Source organism: Acomys russatus, chromosome 24 (genome assembly GCF_903995435.1).
Source record: "Acomys russatus chromosome 24, mAcoRus1.1, whole genome shotgun sequence".
Classification (NCBI taxonomy): domain Eukaryota; kingdom Metazoa; phylum Chordata; class Mammalia; order Rodentia; family Muridae; genus Acomys; species Acomys russatus.
Window position 1 is genome coordinate 30,964,044 of NC_067160.1, and position 20,848 is coordinate 30,984,891.

General features: G+C 36.2%; 1 long non-coding RNA gene across 1 annotated transcript in view; it reads right to left on the reverse strand.

Annotated features, from left to right (window-relative positions):
- Positions 1–2,556: 2,556 nt before the first annotated feature.
- Positions 2,557–20,848, reverse strand: part of LOC127207125 (uncharacterized) — a 67,007-nt gene continuing 48,715 nt past the window's right edge. Inside the window, exon 3 of the long non-coding RNA XR_007832903.1 lies at positions 2,557–2,640. This is a non-coding gene — a long non-coding RNA (uncharacterized LOC127207125). The remainder of the gene's footprint in view (positions 2,641–20,848) is intronic.

Consider the following 20,848-nt stretch of genomic DNA (forward strand, 5'->3'; position numbering starts at 1 on the left):
GCTATTCCCATGTAGTTAGATTAGCAATGTAAGTTACCTGCTTGTTCTGCAGTTTGAATTCTTACATCCTGGTTGTAGACCCCTCCCTCATCCCCTCCTTCATCCCTGTCCCTCCCTCTTACCATCTCCCTCCCTCCCCTAGTACTCAGAAAGGGGAGCCTGATTCCCCTAATATCTCTTCCTGTCAAGTCTCATCTGTATCCTCTTCCTCTGTAGCCTGGCAAGGCCGCCCTGCCAGGAGGAAGAGATCAATACTGAGGGGTCAGAGTCCATGTCAGAAGTAGACCCTACTCCCCATATGTGGGACCACAAGGAGACTGTGCTGCCAATCTACTATATCTGAGCAGAGGATCTAGGTTCACATCATATGTGGTCTTTGTTTGGTGTGTCAGTCTCTGCAGAAAATATTTTAACAAAATTATAGAAGAAAGTTCCCCCAACTTAAAGAACAAGATGCCTAAAAATAAACAAGAAGTATACAGAATACCAAGTAGATCAGACCAGAAAAGAAAATTCACCTTCCGCATAATAATCGAAACACTAAAGCCACAGAACAAAGAAAGAATAATAAAAGCTATAAGGAAAAAAGGTCAAATAGCATATGAAGGCAAACCAATAGGAATAACACCCAACTTCTCAACAGAGACTCTAAGAGTCAGAAAGGCATGGATTGATGTCTTGCAGCCCTTAAAAGAACACTATACCCAGCAAAATCCTCAGTCCCCCTAGATGTAAAAAAAGATATTCCATGACAAAACCAAATTTAAACAATATCTGTCCACAAATCCAACCCCACAGAAAATACTAGAAGGAAAACTACAACCAAAGGAGGTTAAATACATCCAAGAAAGCAACAAAAAATAAACAATTTCACACCAGCAAGAACAAATGAAGGGAAGCACATACTAACGCACACACAATATTACCACCAACATCAGAATAACAGGAATTAACAATCATTGGTCATTAATGTCTCTGAACAGCAATGAACTCAATTCAACAGTAAAAAGACATAGGCTAGCAGAATGGATGCAAAAACAGGATCCTTCATTGTGTTGCAAACAAGAAACATGCCTCAGCAACAAAGAAAAACATTACCTCAGAGTAAAAGACTGGCAAAAGGTTTTCCAAGCAAATATATCCAATAAGCAAGCTGGAATAGGCATTCTAATATCTTATAAAATAGACTATCAAACAAAATTATTCAAAACATATAGGGAAGGACACTTCATACTCATCAAAGGAAAAATCCACCAAGATGACATCACAATTATAAACATATAGGCCCAAAATGCAAGGGTACTTATATTAGTAAAAGAAACATTACTAAATCTTAAATCACATATCAAATCCCATCTTTCTCCCACCAATGGACAGGTCATCGAAACATAAACTAAACAGAGAAACATGAAATTAACAGACATTATGAATCAATGGGACCTATACAATATTTATAGAACACTCCATCAAGCACAAAAGCATATACCTTCTTCTCAGCACCTCATGGAACCTTCTCCAAAACTGACCGCATAGTTGGTCACAAAGCAAGCCTCATCTTGAAGTGACATTTTGTGGTTTATCAGAGCCACAGAAACAACAGAGAGCCTACAAACTCATGGAAACTGAACAACTCTCTACTCAGTAATAACTGGGTCAAGGAAGAAATAAAGAAAATAATTAAAGACTTTTAAAAGACTTTCTAGAATTCAATGAACATAAAGACAGAACATACCCAAACTTATGGGACACAATGAAAGCAGAGCTAAGAGAAAAATTCACAGCACTAGGCATCTTCATAAACAAATTGGAGAGCACTCATTCTAGCAATTTTAAAAGCAAACCTGAAAACTCTAGAATAAAAAGAAGCAAACACACCCAAGAAGAGTAGACAGGAAATCATCAAACTCAAGGGTGAAATCAATAAATTAGAAACAAAGAAGATAATACAAAGAATCAAGGAAACTAAGAGCCAATTCTTTGAGAAGAATCAACAAGATAAACAAACCGTTAGCCAAACTAACTAAAGGGAAGAGAGACAGCATCCAAATTAACAAAATCAGAAATGAAAAGGGGAACATAACAGCAGACACCGAGGAAATACAAAGAATCATTTGGCTTTACTTCAAAACCTTTACTCGACAAAACTGGAAAATCTAAACAAAATATATTGTTTTCTTGATAGATATCACTTATCAAACTTAAATCAAGATCAGATAAATAATATAAATAGACCTATAACTCCTAAGGAAATAAAAGCAGTCATTAAACGTCTCCCATCCAAAAAAGAAGCCCTGGGCCAGATGAGTTTAACAAAAAATTATACCAGACTTTCAAAAAAAAAGCTAATACCAATACTCCTCAAACTACTCCACAAAATAGAAACAGAAGGAACATTGCCGAACTGATCCTATACAGCACAGTTACCATGATATCTGAACCACACAAAGCCTCAAAAAGAAAGAGAATTTCAGACAAATCTCTTTTATGAACACTGATGCAAAACTATCCAATAAAATACTCGCAAACCAAATTCAAAAATACACCAAAAACATTCACCATGATCAAGTAGGCTTCATCCCAGACATGTAGAAATGGTTCAACATCAAAGAATCCATCAATGTAATCCACCATATAAACAAACTGGAAGAAAAAAAAGCATCTCATTAGATACATAAAAAAAAAAAAAAAAAAAAAAAACCTTTGACAAAATTCAACAGGACTTCACGGTAAAAGTGTTGGAAAGATCAGGGATACAAGGTGCATACCAAAACACAATAAAGGCAATATACAGCAAACCAGCACCAACATCAAATTAAGTGGGAGAAACTTAAAGCAATCTCACTAATATCAGGGACAAGACAAGGTAGCCCCCTGTCTCCTTCAGTATAGTACATGAAATTCGAGCTAGAGGAATAAGACAGCTACAGGAGATCAAGGGATACAAATAGGAAAGGAGGAAGTTGAAGTATTGCTATTCACAAATGATACGATAGTATGCATAAGTGATCCCCCCAAAAATTCCATCAGATAGAGAACTACTACAGCTCATAAACACCTTCAACAAAGTGGCTGGATACAAAATGAATGCAATAAAATCAGTAGCCCTTCTTTATACAAGTGATAAGCGAAATGAGAAAGAAATTAGGGAAACACCACCTGTAGGCATGAGGTTATTGTGCAGTTTAAATGCTGACTTCTGAAGCCCTCGTGGGATTGCAAGTTTTGTTCTGGTTGCAAGCTTTGTTCTGAGAATTTACTGCCTAAATGTTGTGTAAACTCTGCTCCCCAATGGTCCCCCGATCTGTCAATAATGCATCTTATACCCAATCGATGAGCAGGGGAGAGAACAGGGCTGGAGTTCTTGCCAGCCAGGGAAGTAGGAGTTAGGAGAAGAAGTAGCGGATTCAGCCATGGGTGGACTAAGGAGCTGGAGCTGAGAAAAGCTACATAGTACAAATATGGCTGGGATGATTGCTGGGAAGGAGACAAAATAGCATAGATGGTTAAGATTGTGTTGTGAAGCCTTGTATTATAAAAGAATCACAATTATTTGCATCTTCTCTGGGTTAAAAAATAAACTAAGAAAAACTCAGTTGTATAAAAATAACTGTAATAAACATCCTTCACAATTGCCACAAAAACTATAAAATATCATGGTGTAACTCTAAGCAAGTGAAAGACTTTTATGAAAAAAATTCCAAGTCTCTGAAGAAAGAAATTGAAGAAGATATCAGAAGATGGAAAGATCTCCCATGCTCACGGAGATTAACATAGTAAAATAAGAAGGGTTAACATAGTAAAAATGGCCATTTTACCAAAAGCAATCTACAGATTCAATGCAATTCTCATTAAAATTCCAAGACAATTCTTTACAGACCTTGAAATAGCAATCCTCAATTTCATATGGAAAAATAAAAAAGAACCAAAATACCTAAAACAATTTAGTACCGTATAAGAATGTCTGGAACTATCACCATTCCTGATTGGTATTGGCATGAAAACAGAAATATTGATCAATGTAATTTAATGGAAGACATAGAAATGAACCTACATACCTATGGACACTTGATTTTTTACAAAGAAGCCAAAACTATATAATGGAAATAATAAAGTATCTTCTGGGTGCCTTCATGTAGAACAGAAATAGATCCATATTGAATACCTTACACAAAACTCACATACAAAGACATCAACATAAAACTATATATGCTAAATCTAATAGTAGAGAAAGTAGGGAATAGCCTTGAGTGCATTAGTACAGGAAACAACTTTCTGAAGAGAACACCAACAGCTTAGGCACTAAAATCAACAATAAATGGGACCTCCTAAAACTGAAAAGCTTCTGCAAGGCAAAGGAAACTATCAATAGGACAAAATGACAGTGATGTGAAAAGATCTTTACCAACCCTACATCCAACAGAGTGCTAATATCCTAAATATATGAAGAATTCAATAAATCAAACACCAACAAACCAAATAACTCAATTAAAAGTGGGGTACAAAGCTAAACAAAGAATTATCAACAAATGACTCTCTAACGGCCAAGAAGCACTTAAAGAAATGTTCAACATCCTTAGTCATCAAGAATGAGATCAACAATGGTGTGGACAAACAGGCTAAAAAAACTGGCCTATGATTCACAAGAAGAAAAGTGAGAAAAGCTGAATTTCCCACTAAATAAAGGTAATGTTAAACAATCTGTTTAAATATGTTACTGTTATTGCAAAATATATCTGAATCTGAAAATATATTATTAAAATTTCTTTTAAGAAAATGGCTACTTCTCCAAACCTAGACATTCATAGAGAATTTGTAAGCATTACTACTGTTAGTGTATATATGACCTTTGTTGGAATCAATGGTTTTTCCATAATCCATCAATATCAATACTCAAAGTAAAGGAACTAGCTATTTTTCTTGACTTGACACAGCCTGGAGTCATTTGTGGAAGTCACAGCCTCAATTGGGAAATGCCCTCAATCAACTAGCCTGTGGGCAAACATAAGGTCCTATTCTTGATTGATGATTAATATGGGGGGCACTCAACTGACTGTGAGTAATGTGAACCCAAGGTTGGTGGTCCTGGGTGCTATAAGGAAACAATATGAACAAGCCAGGAAGAGTAAGCATGCTAGTAAGAAATATTCACCCCTGTCCTTTGCAATAATTCATGCTTCCAGGCTCCTACCAGGCCTGAGTTCCTGCCTTGCCTTCCATAGATAGTTGACTATAAGCTATGATATAGAATAAGCGTTTTCCTTCCCAAATTGCTTTGTTCCTAATGTTTATCTCACCAATAGAAAGCATAACAAGTCACTAATCATAGAAAATAACGAATGATACTAACTTCTAATTGCTCACACTGTTAGAAGTCTAAATGCTATCTAACACCAAGTAACATTTCAGGAAGAGACAACAGAAACCAAACCTATTGTACACTCACACGAGGAATCAATGATACATGAAAGACATCATATATCGATGACATGAAGACAAACAACGACATCACCATATTTTTTCTTTTATGTAGTTGAAGCTAAAGTGGCAGAATGATGGAGACCTAAAAACTACAGTAGGTGCTAAATAGAAAACGTGACGTCTTGTCCGTAGAATACTATAATTAGAAAATAATCATCATGCCTGGGATAGTGATAGGAATGATCAGATTAAAAAATAAAATTGCCGGGGCTGGAGAGATGGCTCAGAGGTTAAGGGCACTGACTGTGTTTCCAGAGGTCCTGAGTTCGATTCCAAGCAACCACATGGTGGCTCACAACCATCTAGAATGTGATCTGATGCCCTCTTCTGGACTGCAGGTGTACATGCAGGCAGAGCACTACACACATAATAAATAAATAAATAAATAAATCTTTAAAAAAAATAAATAAATAAAATAAAATAAAATTGCCATAGGCAAGGTGGCCACCAGGTTAGAAAACAAGCAAGGTATTTGATTTTATTCATGAAAAAAATTTAAATATGAAGTAAATAATTAATATAATGTATAGTAATCTCATAAAGATCTAATCTCGAAAGTGACTTCATATGTCCTTACTACTAATTCAGTGTGCAAAGTAACATATCTGTACATTTCCACCATCAGTACGTCACAACATTTACAAATGAAGCCACTTCTGACAAGTTTTCTTCAGTGTTCCCCATAAGTGAGCTGTGCAGAGCATAGCCAATTGGCAACAGTACACTAAGAGTTGAAAGAAAATGACTACCACTCTACCTTAGCTGACCTCAAATGCTAGGCTTCCGGTCTAGAAATGATATTCCCATACTTGCTCCTGTAGCAGTGAGACAAGGTTAATAGACAATTTGTCTTATTGTGCTTCATTTTTTGAGTCAAAACTAAAATTATACAAATAGTTCATAAATTATCTACAAAAGTTTTCTGGAGCTTTTTTTTTTTTTTTCCTTTTTTCCTTTTTTAGCTCAAGCAGCAAAGATTAAAAGCTTCAAGATCAATAACATCTGTTTAGCCCATAGAAAAACTGCACTGTTTAGGTGGCTGAACAGTTATAATATTTTTCTTGATTTTTGATAAGCAAGATAAATCCATTCTAACTGCTGATTAGCATCAGAACACATCAGTAGGTGTGCTTGATTTCAAGATGTCCTATCTATTAATTTCTTTGAAATGAAAGTGTTCAAACTGAGAAAGAAAATGCTGGTATGATTCCCCTCTTTAAAAAAAAAAAAAAAAAAACTATAATCAGTATAAAACTCTCTGGTTTCCTGCGTCCATTCAGCTGCACCCCATCAGAACAGCAATCAGCTCTTTATTTTGCTTTGTGCTTCATATTTCTGGAGGGTAAGTACAAAGGCAGCAATCTAAATCAATGAAGCATATTAACAGTTCATGAGCTTTTCCTGTATGCCATTTTAATTCCTGATTATACTATTCTTTTTATATTTCGAAAACTACACTCTCTTTCAGCATATTGAAGTTATGTTTCTATCATGCCTCTCACATTTCTTTTTCATGCATCAGATTTTTCTCTATGTGCTCTCTGCTTTTAATTATAAAAATCACCTAACTTGAATTTTCCATTTCAATTTAAAACTTGATTCAACCGGATATAATGATTAGCTATTTCATTGTGTGTCAATAGTTCTTAATTTTCCGATCTTGCCTACCCTCTTTGTGTTCTATGTAGAAGCACCAATCTCAACAATTGGATCCAATATACCCAGGCCATTGTCCTGAAAATGGTTCCTTACAAAAGACCATAACACATACACCAAGTTCTTTCATCAAACACACACAAATTGAGATAAAATCAATAACAACTTAGAATGATGACATGTACAGTCATATGGAAGCACGAAGGGATAAGTGATAGTTGAATGGCATCAAAGAACAATCCTAATTACTAGAAAAGCACTATTTATCCTTTTAAAAACAGCAACATATATATATATATATATATATATATATATATATATATATATATATAATTACTAAAAGTATTAAAAGGACTTTGACTCAGATCCATAGGAGTTCATGACATAGCAGCTCTAGGCAAAAACTCAAAGGATCACTCAGGATTAAAGTCTAAGCTCAACATCATTTGTAAAGAATACTACTTTATATTTTTATTTTATTCCTTTTATACGCTCATGTTGCATCTTTAAATTAAGATTATATTCATCAAAGTAGGGACATCCATACATTTAGTGATAGCCTTTGTTGTCTATAGAGTGTCTCAGGGTGCCAGGAAGCATACAGATTAAATTTCAGGAGAAGTAAACTTAAGAGATTGTGTAAATCAATGCTATCTAACCCTGTGGAAAGACAGTAAACTGCATGAAGAGAATGTACAAGAGAAAAAGTGAGTGCTGCTTGGAGTCTTTCTATTAAATATTTTTACATATACATTTATATTATTATACATATATACAATAAACTACCTATAGCAAGAAGAACCGTGAAATAATTAGGAATTGTGTGTGTGTGTGTGTGTGTGTGTGTGTGTGTGTGTGTGTGTGTGTTACACTCATAGTGTTTTGGCTATTAGTATTTGGCATCCTTGAAGAAAACATCTTTCCTATCTTGGTGGGTCTAAAATTCTGAATGTAAATCAATATCTATCAAATATATTATACATCTGTAAGAAAGGTAAGCTCACGAATGGAACGAGGCAAGGCCTATCAGGGGAAGAGTAATATACAAGCAATGTGGTAAAGTCAAAGACAGTATGTTTATGAGTAAGGGGATTGACCAAGCGTACAAAATTGTACTAATTCAAAAGCAAATTATTTCCTGTGTGAAGTGCTAAGACTAAATTTGCTGAGCTAAGAGCAGCTTCAGACAAGGACACAGGAAAGACTTGACACATTTAGACATGAAGGGTGAGATATGCAGAGTTTTTAAGCATCTGGCTATTAATAGAGACAAGAATCACAACATCGGCAAAACAAGCCCTGGAAAGGGGAAGAATGTATGTATAGATGTATGTTATTTTTAGGAAGAAGTATTTTGAACTTGTTTAATGTCACAAGCAAAATCAGAATATTGACTATGTGAAGGGAGGCATTCACCTAAATTAGGGCTCCTCAAGCATGTGCAGAAGTAAGGTTCCCGTTACACATAAAGACAGTGGTTCCTAAAGGTAAAAGAATCAATGGAGGGGAAAGGTCAAAGGATCTTTGAACTCTGTACTAGCAGAAAACTGACATCTCTCAACACCACAGGGCTTACTCTCTCTGTGTAGCATGTATCACAAAGAGTCACAGTGAGAATAAAAGACAGAAAATTAAAAGTATTTAATATCAAATGATGTGTGAAGAAATTGCCCTGTGGAGGTTTCCTCTCAGAGGTGGGATCCTTTTCTTAAACTTAGACCCCTGCTAGGCATGTGTCATCTTCAAGGCTCATCATACAGAACAAGGGATCAGGTCATTTCCTGCCCCTTCATTTATTCCAACCTCATTAGTTCATAGTTTAATTTGTACTTGCAATGTTTGGGATAATGTTCACCTCAGATAGAAGTTCATTTAAAAAAAAAAAATGACTAAGCTAACCTGACAATGTGCCTTGTAGACGGAGATGCAAAGCAACTTGTAAATGACTTGCTTGGCATATGTGAGATCCCGAATTTGATCCCTAGCACCACAGCAAGCATGAACAAATCAAACATTATAGCATGCATATGACTAAAATGTCACTGAACTCTTAGTGAAAACAGTCTAACTATAAAGACAATTGTTTCTAATAATTTCTGTACTAAAAATCGCCACCAAACTTTTGTGCACATGAATATGAAAACACAAATTAAGAACAGTAGTGAAGGCAGTAAAACCCCAGGTGTATTTGCTCTGAGCTAAATGCATGTTACGAGAAAAAAATTGGGGGTCATGATTAACATGCATAACTGTTGAAACAACACTCTTGTCTTTCTTATCTTTCATCTTTCTCTTTTTTTCCCATTTCATTTCCAATTGGACCCTTCTGTTACCAAGACCCTCCCAAGTTTGACCCTCTGGCTGTTCAACTAGATGTATGAGGTGGGTTGCCTGGCAACAGGAGAATAGAATACTCAGCAGCATGTTTGGTAACTCTATTTTCTGGCTTGCTATTAGGATATTTGGATAGAATTTCTTGAGGGTTTGGTATTGCAATTCTGTTTCAATTCAGTGGGTGTGTAATTAAGTTTACTACTGCAATGTTATTGTTGTGGTCCACTGCATTTTATCAGTATTGTTTAGAGGTTTTGTTTTGTATCAAAATTGTTAATGCTCTTGGAAATTTTTTAAATGCTGAATATTTCCCTTTAAGACGCTCGTACATTTTGAGAAGTTTACTAAACAACAGTAACAAAAGGATGTGAATATTCATCAGTATACTTATACAATTTACTGTACATACGATATATATCAACTCCAGAGTGTTAAAGGTGATGGCAGCATGAATAAACATACATGACCACATGAAAACAAGTACTATACACTCATAAGTTAATTTGTAACAAAGATAATCCATATGCTTCTGTCATAGAACACAGCATCTTCTGAAAGACCAGGAATTCCTGTTGCGTTTAATCAGTTTAACAACATAGGCTATCTTGCCATATGGCAACCAGGCTAAGAACCTGCTATTTATAGAAAGTGAACCCTAACTATTAGGTCAAATGGGCAAATTCAAGAAGCCGACAGCAGTAATAACCACATAGAGCAAATGACACATCATTTGTTTCAGCCTCACTGGATCCCAAGCAGAATGCTACAGATACAAACAAAGATTACATCTGAAAATCGCCTCAGTGAAACATTCCACATACAAAAGAAGATACAGAAATCCCATGTTGTTCTGGCTACTGGGGCGTGCACGAGGCTCCAACTCACACAAATGCCTGTGGCATGATGGGAGCAAAACAAGGAAACCAACAAACAAACAAGATTAGCAAAAACTAACACAAGCTTTAAATGACAGCTCATTGCCATTATACTATAATTTTTTTAAATGTATTGAATAATCCTTATCCCAGAGTGTGAGGCCTTTTTCTGTCACTTTCCACTGAATTTTCTAAAGAGCTCAACAATAACCAGGACAGATCTTTTTAAACATTGTTATCTCACTTTGTCTATGTCAGGACATTAATATGTTGCCCATTTTATAAATGTGTAATCTAGTGCTTAGAAAATTTAAATAACTCACCAAAAATTAAACATTCTGTTAAAGCTAGTGACTTTTAGAATAAAAATTTTAAGACAATTTTTAATACATAGAATCAAGATATTCAATTAAAACTATTTTTTTATTTTTGAGCTGATAAAACATCTCCACAAAGAAAATTCTTATAAAATCAAACTTTGGTTTCACTTACTTGTTCATATTTAGGATTTTTAGGCAAAATAATCCGTATAGAGAAAAAATCACAACACTAAGATGTTTTAAAACTGCCAGATGATAGAGGTCAATTCTCCATATGACTGACTGATTTGTCAGCTGAGGTAACTGAGTCCTGGGACTTTTATAATTAATAGGAAAATCTATTCCCAATTCCACTTGTTCTTACATAATTTTATTCCAATATTACATAAGGTATTACTATAAAAATAATTTAAACAATATTACCAAATCAACGTATAAAAAAAACTATAAACCTGGGACTGGAGAAATGGTCAAGTGGTTAAGAGCATTCCCTGCCCTCATACAAGGCCCAGGTTCAATTCCTCCCCCTCACATGATGGCTTACATCCATCTGTACTGCTCGTTCCAGAGGCTCTACTGCCTTACTTGGGTACCAGGCACACATGCAATACACAGACATACATCTAAACAAAACATTTATACACATAAAATAAAATTTTAAAAATAATGCATCTGTGAATAGAAATTAAGATTGTCAATCCTGTTTAAAGTACACAGTTCTACCCCAAATTTTTTAAAAGGTTTTCATTGTATTCATTGAACTTATCCTAACATAAAATGAATAAATGAATTATTTATTAACCATTCTATATGGGAGAAACTCACACAAAAACATTTCAAGATAATTATGATCATGGCCTTTCATAGTTAATATCATAATACTAAATGAGAACTTTGACGGACGACATGTAGTTACCAATTTACTGAACATATGTCAGAACTCAATATCATATCATGAAAGAAACTATATAGGTGTGTGGTTGTTTGAATAAGAATGGCTCTCATTGGCTATATATTTGAATGCTTGGTCATTAGGGAAGGGCTTAGGAGGTGTGACATTGTTAGGATTAGTGTGTCACTTTGGGGTTTCAAAAACTCTCTCTCTTCCTGCTGCCTACAGATCTAGATTTAGAACTCACTTCTCCATACCATGTCTGCCTGAATGCTGCCATACTTCCTGCCATGATGATAATGGAATAAACCTCTGAAATTCTAAGTGGAAAGCATAAGCAAGCCCCAGCTAAATGTCTTCTTTTGTAAGAGTTGCTGTGGTCATAGTGCTTCCTCAAAACAACAGAATACAGACTAAGACCAGGTCAGCTGGTATCACAAATCAGATTACTTAAATGTCAGAAGCTTGTTACTATTGTGAGAGCCTGCTAATAGTACATCAGTGTGTTTCCTTCCCTTCATACCCTACCGGGTATATGATAGAGTTGATCCATGTGCAAAGAAAACCCGACATGCAACAACTACAGTTTCAACTAAGTATAACGGTGGCTAGATAGAAAGTACTAAATAGAGTTCGCTGAGAATCTCTTTGAGGAGAGGCCTATGTCAGCTGTTTCTGTGTTATTTATTTCAGCTTTGCTGTGTACAGTACAAATATAACAACTAAGCTTAATATTTGCCTTAGGCTTTGTAAACCCATTGAGGACCAATCTGTATGCCCAACATGGTGCGACATAACTACCCAAAGTGACTGAATTCTTAATGACAGAACTTAATGCAAGAGCCAGGACAATGACTTCCTTAATGAAGAAAGCAGGGGATGTGTACAAAGAACCGGACTAAACCTGCTTAGGTAACAGCCACTCTGAGGAAGCACTGAACATATGAATACTCTTCGAGAAAAAAAATGAGATAAATATATCATCACCGTGACGTTGGTAATGGGATGAAATATAGGAGAGCACAGGCCAATGTTAGTACCAAAGGTAACTATTGTATATTGCCCAAAGCCCTTCCTGAACACAATGCAAGTTCTGCTAAGCTTGGTGAAAGAGCAAAGTCCCCCTCTGGTATGAAAGAACTCTGTGGACTTGGGGAATAGTTTGAGTCCATGTAAGATATGGCCAGGTATATTAAAGAGCCATTTATTGATGTCCAGGTGCGTCAGCCATAGCTAAGATAATAAACCACAGAAAGGTAACTGTAACTGCCTACTGCTACCAGGAGTGTTGCACTTTGCTGCAGGGAGAGATTCTGGGCTTCAGTAAGAGCTTCCGCCCAGATGCAAGCATAAAAGAATTCTAAAAAGGGTGGGTGCCAAACACTAAAACCCTTTGGTATATCAGTCTGTTCTAAGCAAGGAAGTCTAGGAGAAAAATCTTCAAAGCATAAATCAGAAATACAGAGTAAAAGGAAATTTGTTGCATCCTCAATATAAATATTTGTATAAAAATTCAAAATTGAGGGTTGGCAGAGCATATGTCTGAAGTTGAAACAGAAGAAGCATTAGAGCATAGGAGTTCTAGGCCGATCTGGGAAACAGTAAGACACTGCTCCTTCGATACAAAAAAAGTTACACCTTTAAATTGATTTATGAATAATAAAGTTAAAATAAATATCCTAATTTGAATGTTATTTACAAAAATAGAGTAAATATCATATTTAATAGTAAGATGCCATTATTCTGTTGGTTCCAAGAAGAGGTCTACGGAGTCAACTCTGTGCACCTTAACAGCATTATTTCAAACTCATTGCGCAAGTCAACGTGACATGCAAAGGAAATAAAATATAAAAACTTTTAAATAGTAATTTCTTTATTCATAGACAGTGTTTTTCAGATCGTAAATCTACAGTAACCTGCTGAAAAATTATATACAGGATAAAAATCTACTATAAGATGGTCAATATAAACATGCTGTTTAATATAAGGAACAAAGAGAAAAATAACACGTTGAGGACCAGTGAGGTAACTCAACAGGTAAAGGTGCTGGTCACCAAAGCTAAGGTCTATTCACAAACCTAGCATGGTGGAAAGACAGAGCCAACTCCTCAAGTTGACCTCCAAAGGAGCATGCTCATATACACATACAGGCACATAAAAACACCCAGGTGCAGATAGAGGAACGGAGGGAGGCAGGGATAGAGAGACAGAACAAATTAACACAAAGGACAGCAAGTTCAGAGGGAAGATATTCCACCATATTTACTGAAGCAGTGACCTTCGTGCACAGACAACTAACTTCAAATGTTAACAATTAAGAAGCCAAAACAAAATTTCTGATTGTTTCGTGGTTCTTCTTGCTGTATGTTGTATATTATATGTGTGTGTAATAATACAAATGTATATGTATAAAATTAATTAAAATTAAAAAAATTAAATATCTAGTAGCTAGTATACATAAGAGAAAAGAAGCCAACACAAAGAAAACTAGACAATACGTTTGGAGAATAAGCAGTGGTGTTCACATGAAGCTAAAGCAGAGGTCAGAGCTGCATTACTCAATGGGGAAATATGATGTAAACTCTCACCAGAATGGCTAAAATTAAAAAGATTGATTACACTAAGCTCTAGTAAGAGTAAACAATGGGAGTTTGCAGACGCTGATGACAGCTGTGTAATTAGTTAACAACTTTGGGAAAACAGTCTGGTAGTAACTACTAAAATTGAAGGTTTGCATGCAATAGACCCCAGCAATTCTATTGCTAAGTATGCACCCAACAGAAATACATGAGTGTGATCAGCAAAGATTCAAAAGGAGTGTTAATGACATGATTCATAATAGCCCAAATCTAGAAATAACTCAGAGCCCATCAACACTGCAATGAATAAATATTCTGTAGTATTTTTGTGTAATGGAATATGGCATGAGCAACAGAAATTAAGGAACCTTGTAAAACATTAATAAAAATTACAAATATACATTCAGGAAAGAAATGCTCACATAGAAGAATGTATGTGGCAATTCATGACTATTTGTCAGAGGCATTTTAAGTCATACAATATTTAGACTGTGTAGAGAGAAACATGGGCTGGAATAGAAAAACTACATTGAGAAGCAAGGAAGTAATTAATGTTAAAGCCAGAACCCTTACATCTGTTTTGCAAATAGTAGAAATGAGGCACACTTTGGGAGGAAGAAAACATACCTGGGATACAGAAAGGCTTCTTGATAGTGGCCTTTAGGAGCCGCACAGGGAGACCATCAAGGCCTGTGGAGCTGGACCCAGAGGGGCCTGCACAGACTGGTGCACCAACCAAAGACAATGTAAGCAGACAACCTAGTCCCTCTGTTCAGATCTCGCCAATACACAGTACATTCTCCCCAGTTGTGGGGAGAGTGGAGACTGCCTCTGGCATGAGCTCTGGTGCCCCTGCTTTGATCACTTCCTCTGGACTGGGAGACTCTGCTGGCACACAAAGGGGAAGCAGGCTATCTGGATGAGACCTGATAGGCTGTGGTCAGAGGGTGTAGGAGGAAGGACCCCTGTTAGAGGTCTAGGGGAAGAGAATAGGGTGGAAGGGGGAGGGAGGTGGGAACAGGAAGATACAAGTGAGGGGAAAACAATCCGAATGTAATATGAATAAATTATAATGAATATAAGAAAGAATTAAAACGAAAGGTAAAAAGATACAATCGAAGTTATCAATACATCAGTCAAAGAAAATGAAAAGTGTAAATAGACTAAACTCACCAATAAAAAATTCAGACTGACAATACATATATATGCATATGTATGTTGATTCCATTTGATTTACAAATTTCACAACAATAAATAACAATAATTCTGTCGTTAAAATTGATAACTTAAAATAGTTAACGCATGAAATAAAATTCAACAACCATAACATGAGCTACAAACCTAATGTATTTAGAAGACAGCTTCCTATTATAGCAGACATTCAAAGGGGGAAGCATCTGAACAACAGAGAGCTGAATAAATCCCAAAGCCATGCTCTCCAGACACTGTTTACATTAAGTCAGTGTAGAACCTGAGCCCTGAGCCCTTTTCCTCATCAGTGTGATGTGCTCCTTTTCCAATACAGAAAAAAGAAAAGAGAGAGATTCCCTAAGCTAAGCCTCCAGCTCTTCTTGTCAAAAGTATTGGTCAGCATGATAAGTAAACTAAGTCTAAAATATTGGTCTTTCATGGACCCAAGGTATTAAATCTTTAATTTAGCACTCTAGTCTTGTTTCATTTTAAGCTCTGCTAAGAAAGGAAGATAAATCACACTAAGTTGACATATTTACTATTCTAATTTATAATTGAGTAATATCATAAATTATACTGTTCCGGCCGCTGGCGTACAAGTCAGTGTATACAAGAGACTCATCACTCACCATAAGGAATCTTTCTCCCTAAAGGTCAGAAGATTTTCTCCTTGCCCAAGGACCTACTTAAAGAAGGATATAGTCTGGAAAATAGGCAGCAGACGATTTGCACCTTGCTTTCCAGTCCAGTCCACCAGGAAACATCAATTATTTCTAGTACACTAGTAGAGAAGCCAACCGCAGTTCAGGAGCTTAACTCAAGGGGTTCCAACGCTGTGCTATTTTTATACTTCATAACCTAGACAAGCTGTTTAACTAATGTGTGCCTCAATATTCACTTGTACAGAATAGCAAGGGAGGTCAGCAGCATTTAAAACAAGCCTGGTACTTAGTAAAGCTCAACTCCTCTCTGAATCTATTTTCTTCCAAATCTCAGGGACAACATCGTCCCTTTCCATTCCCATTGCTATGAATTTGGGTCATCCCATCATCGTGTAATTCTTTTTCTCTTTTCTTCTTTTAAAATGTTATTATAATTTATTCATATTACATCCCGATTGTTATCCCCTCACTCGTATCCTCCTACTCCCACCCTCTTCTACCCTATTACCCTCCCCTAGACCTCAGACGGGGGGAGGGGGAGTGGAAGGGTGTTCCCCTACCAGCTGACCATAGCCTATCAGGTCTCATCTGGATAACCTGCTTCCCCTTCTTCTATGTGCTCTCAGGGCCTCCCCACAAACAAGAAGTGATCAGATCACTGGCACCACAGTTTATGTGAGAGGCAGTCCCCATTCCCCACCACCATGTAGAAAACGAGCTGTCTAGGTTCTCTGCATGCATTGTCTTTTGTTGGTGCATCAGTTTGTGCAGGCTTCCCCTGGGCACTGAAGATCTCCCTGTGGGACTCCTGACACCATGGGTCCTGCCCTAGACCACTGAAAATAGGTGTGGCGGGGGCATGCAGGGAAGGCTTCTCCATCTACTCTTCCATACAACTCTCAACACTACGCCAAGAGTCCAGCTGCCAGTCCTATCCTCTGTCAAGATCCCCCACTGGATGGAGTCTCTCAGAGGACATCTACATTGGGCTAATATTAATTTATAATTGAGTATAGACCATGCCTATCTTTCTGGGTCTGGGCTACCTCACAAAGGGTGATTTTTTTTTCTAGTTCCATCTATTTGCCTGCAAATTTCAAACCTTCCTTGTTTTTAATAGCTGAGTAGTATTCCATTGTGTAAACATACCACAGTTTCTTTATCCATTCTTTAGTTGAGGGTAGTCTAGGTTGTTGCCAGATTCTGGCTATTAGGAATAAAGCTACTATGAACATAGTTACCAAAAGCAATATACAGATTCAATGAAATGCCTATCAAAATATCCACACAATTCTTTACAGACCTTGAAAGATCAATTCTCAACTTCATATGGAAAACCAAAAAAAACATAATAGCTATCCTGTATCTCAAGCTGTACTATAGAACAACAGTAATGGAGATTTATTTACATTCAGAATTTTAGATGCACTAATATAGGAAAGATCTTTTCTTCAAGGCTGTCAAATACAAATAGTCAAAACACTAAGAATGTAACATTTATGTAATTCCTGATTGTGTCATGGTTCTTCTTGCTATAGGTAGTTTATTGTGTGTGTGTGTGTGTGTGTGTGTGTGTGTGTATGTGTATGTGTGTGTATGTAATAATATAAACATATATGTAAATAATAAATATGTTAAATTAAAAAACAGCATGTGTTGGCATAGAAATAGACTGGTTAATCAATGGAATTGAATCAAAAACCCAAAAATTAACCCACACCTATGGACACTTGATTTTTTTACAAAGAAGCCAAAGCCCTACAATGCAAAAAGATAGCATCTTCAACAAATGGTGCTGATATAACTGGATATCTACATGTAGAAAAATGCAGCGATCCATATTGATCACCCTGGAAAAAACCAAAGTCCAAGTGGATTAAATACCTCAACATAAAATCAGACACACTAAATCTGTTAGAAGAAAAAGTAGGGAAGAGCCTTGAACTCATTGGCACAGAAGACAGCTTCCTGAACAGAACACCAATAGCTCAGACTCTAAGATCAACAATTAATAAATGGGACCTCGTGAAACTAAAAAGCTTCTGCAAGGCAAAGGACAGTGTCAATAGAACAAAATGGCAGCCTACAGACTGGAAAAAGAACTTCACCAACCCTACATCCAACAAAGGGCTAATATTCCAAATATATAAAGAACTCAAGAAATAAAACACCACCAAACCAAATACTCCAATTAAAAATGGGGTACAGAACTCAGCAGAGATTTCTCAACAGAGGAATACTGACTGGCCAAAAGGCATTTGAAGTAATGTTAAATGTTCTTAATCATTAGAGAAATGCAACTCAAAATGGCTCTGGGATTCCATCTTACACCCATCAGAATGGCTAAGATCAAAAACTTAAAAACAAAAGTGATTGCACATGTTGGCAAGAATGTGGACAAAGGGGAATACTCCTCCATTGCTGGTGGAAGTGCAAACTTGTAGAACCAATTTGGAAATCAATCTGGCGCTTTCTCAGAAAATTTGCAATAGTGCTACCACAAGACCCAGCTATACCACTCACTCCTGGGCATATGCATGAAAGATGTTCCACCATACAACAAGGAAATTTGCTCAACTAAGTTCATCTTTTTGATTCTTATGAAGTTGTAGTTCCTGGTAATTGATCCTTTTGTCTACCAATCTTACAATCACAATCCATTCTGAAGACAGTGTCAGAATTGTATTCAAAGAAAGAGAATTTTTGTTCACCAAATTAGAGCTCAGAAATACTCTTCCCTCCTCTCCTTTTAACTGCCTGTCACTTATGTTTTAATTTATTGACTGATTATCAGTAGTTTCTAATTGTGGATTCAGCTGTGGTTCTAAATCTGCTTTACTTGAGAAACTCACTCTGCTCACCTCATAGCTTACCTAAGTTGACCATCGTAATGGCCTCTTTCCTTCTGACCTTTGCCAGGTGATTTCTTTGACTATCCTAATACCATTTTCTTCCTCGATCCATACCTTGCGCAAATGCACATGATAAAATCTTGGACAAAACTCAATATTGGATGTGCTTCCACAGACCTCCTCATCATGCTTTATTTTTTATATTCAGCATTGCAGTTTCTTAATTATTTGAAATTTTTAAAATTTAATTGGTTTATACCATTGACATCCTATAAATGTCTTATTTAAAACTGAGCATATAGTGTTTCTACAATCTAACAACCAAATTTCCTTGACAGTAATTCTTTTTTCTTCCTTATATGTGCACCACTATTCACTGTTTCCTTTAAGAACATTCCACATGTATTAATTAGATAAAATTGATATAATCACCAAGCAAAATCCTTGTATTTGCTTTCCAGAGAACAACGCAGGAAAATAAAAGTAGAAGGTTTTATAAGTGTCAAACCAAGAGCAAAAAGAAAGTGGATCCCCTGGCCAAGGGCCTAGTGAGATGGCTCAGATGTTAAGTGCATGATCTGTCCTCTTAAGGACCCAGGTCCAATTTCCGGTCCCCAAATGGTAGGTCACAAGCATCTATACCTCCAGTTCCAAAACATTTCCTTCCCTCTTCTGACTGCCGCAGGCACAAGGCATGCATATTCATAAACATAAAAAAATAATAATTTAAAGTTTTTAAATGTTGGTTGGTTGAGGCAAATAAACATTAAAGATAAAAGAAAAGTAGGCTCTTCTATTTTAAGAACAATAATCTTTTAAATACTACTACATACTAAAATATCCCCAGTAATGCATTGCTGATTTTGTTTCGAAAAGTTATATGGAACCAATAATGGCGAAATTTGATCTTGCAAAAAGAAAGCGTCAGTATGGTCACTCAGTCATCAGATGGCAGCACAGCTGAAGGCAATGACAGAAGAAGAAGGTGAGTGAAGGGGAAAAAACTCAAAAACTCATTCAAAACTTCTCTGCATGGCATGCAGAGGAAAAGGGACTACTGCAAGCAACAGGTGTGGTCAGTCATTTCCTTTGCCTAGGAGCTCCTTACATGCAAACCTTTCTTTAACAAAACAGCGTATTTCAGCATTTTAATATTTGGCAAATGCTATTTCTTTTACTTGAAATTAAATCATAAAAGACTTGTTACTAAAAAGCTCTTACATATTGTGAGATTTAAGATTAATGTTTTTATTCAAGAAACTGACCTGAGATCAAGCATAGAACCTTAGCATTTGACTTTTAGGACAACAGCATAGAGAAGCATTAGAAGTGCCAAGCCTTGATCTGCATTCCCATGAACGAAAGGTCCGAACTTTCTATGGTACATTTCCCTAATGTTCAAATAAATACAACAGATCAGAACCATAACCATATGTTATTATTCAGGTCAATTGTGTTGTTGAATGTGAAGTATACACAACAGAGACTTTAATGAATGTTCTCTTGCCCACAACCCTGCTATTTCCATTAATTTGTGAGAAAGCACTGGATGACTTTCCCCAAAAGTTTTGGCAATCCGAAATTTTAACTATTTCTTTTGCTTTTTATATGTAAATTTTCCATGTCATGTTCAAGAAGAATTTCAGTTCCATTGCCACATGCAAATTGTTACCTCTTCTCTCCAAAAGAGCTCACAAACTTATTTTTCAGCGTAGGTAGTTAACAGATAATTTTACACACACACACACACACACACACACACACACTGTACATGCTGATTGATCAAGTGGGTTTTGTTTTCTACCAAAGCTCAAATGAATATTCTGCTATTCATGAAAAAGACTGAAATTCAATATTTTTTTCATTTCAAAGAACCGTGTTCACTGAATAGCCATATTTTATACTTTACATTGCATGATTATCAAATATAGTGATTAATTGACAAACATGTTTTATGCATGCGTGATAAAATAAATGTATAAAAAATTACCAAATAAAACTCAAGTCAC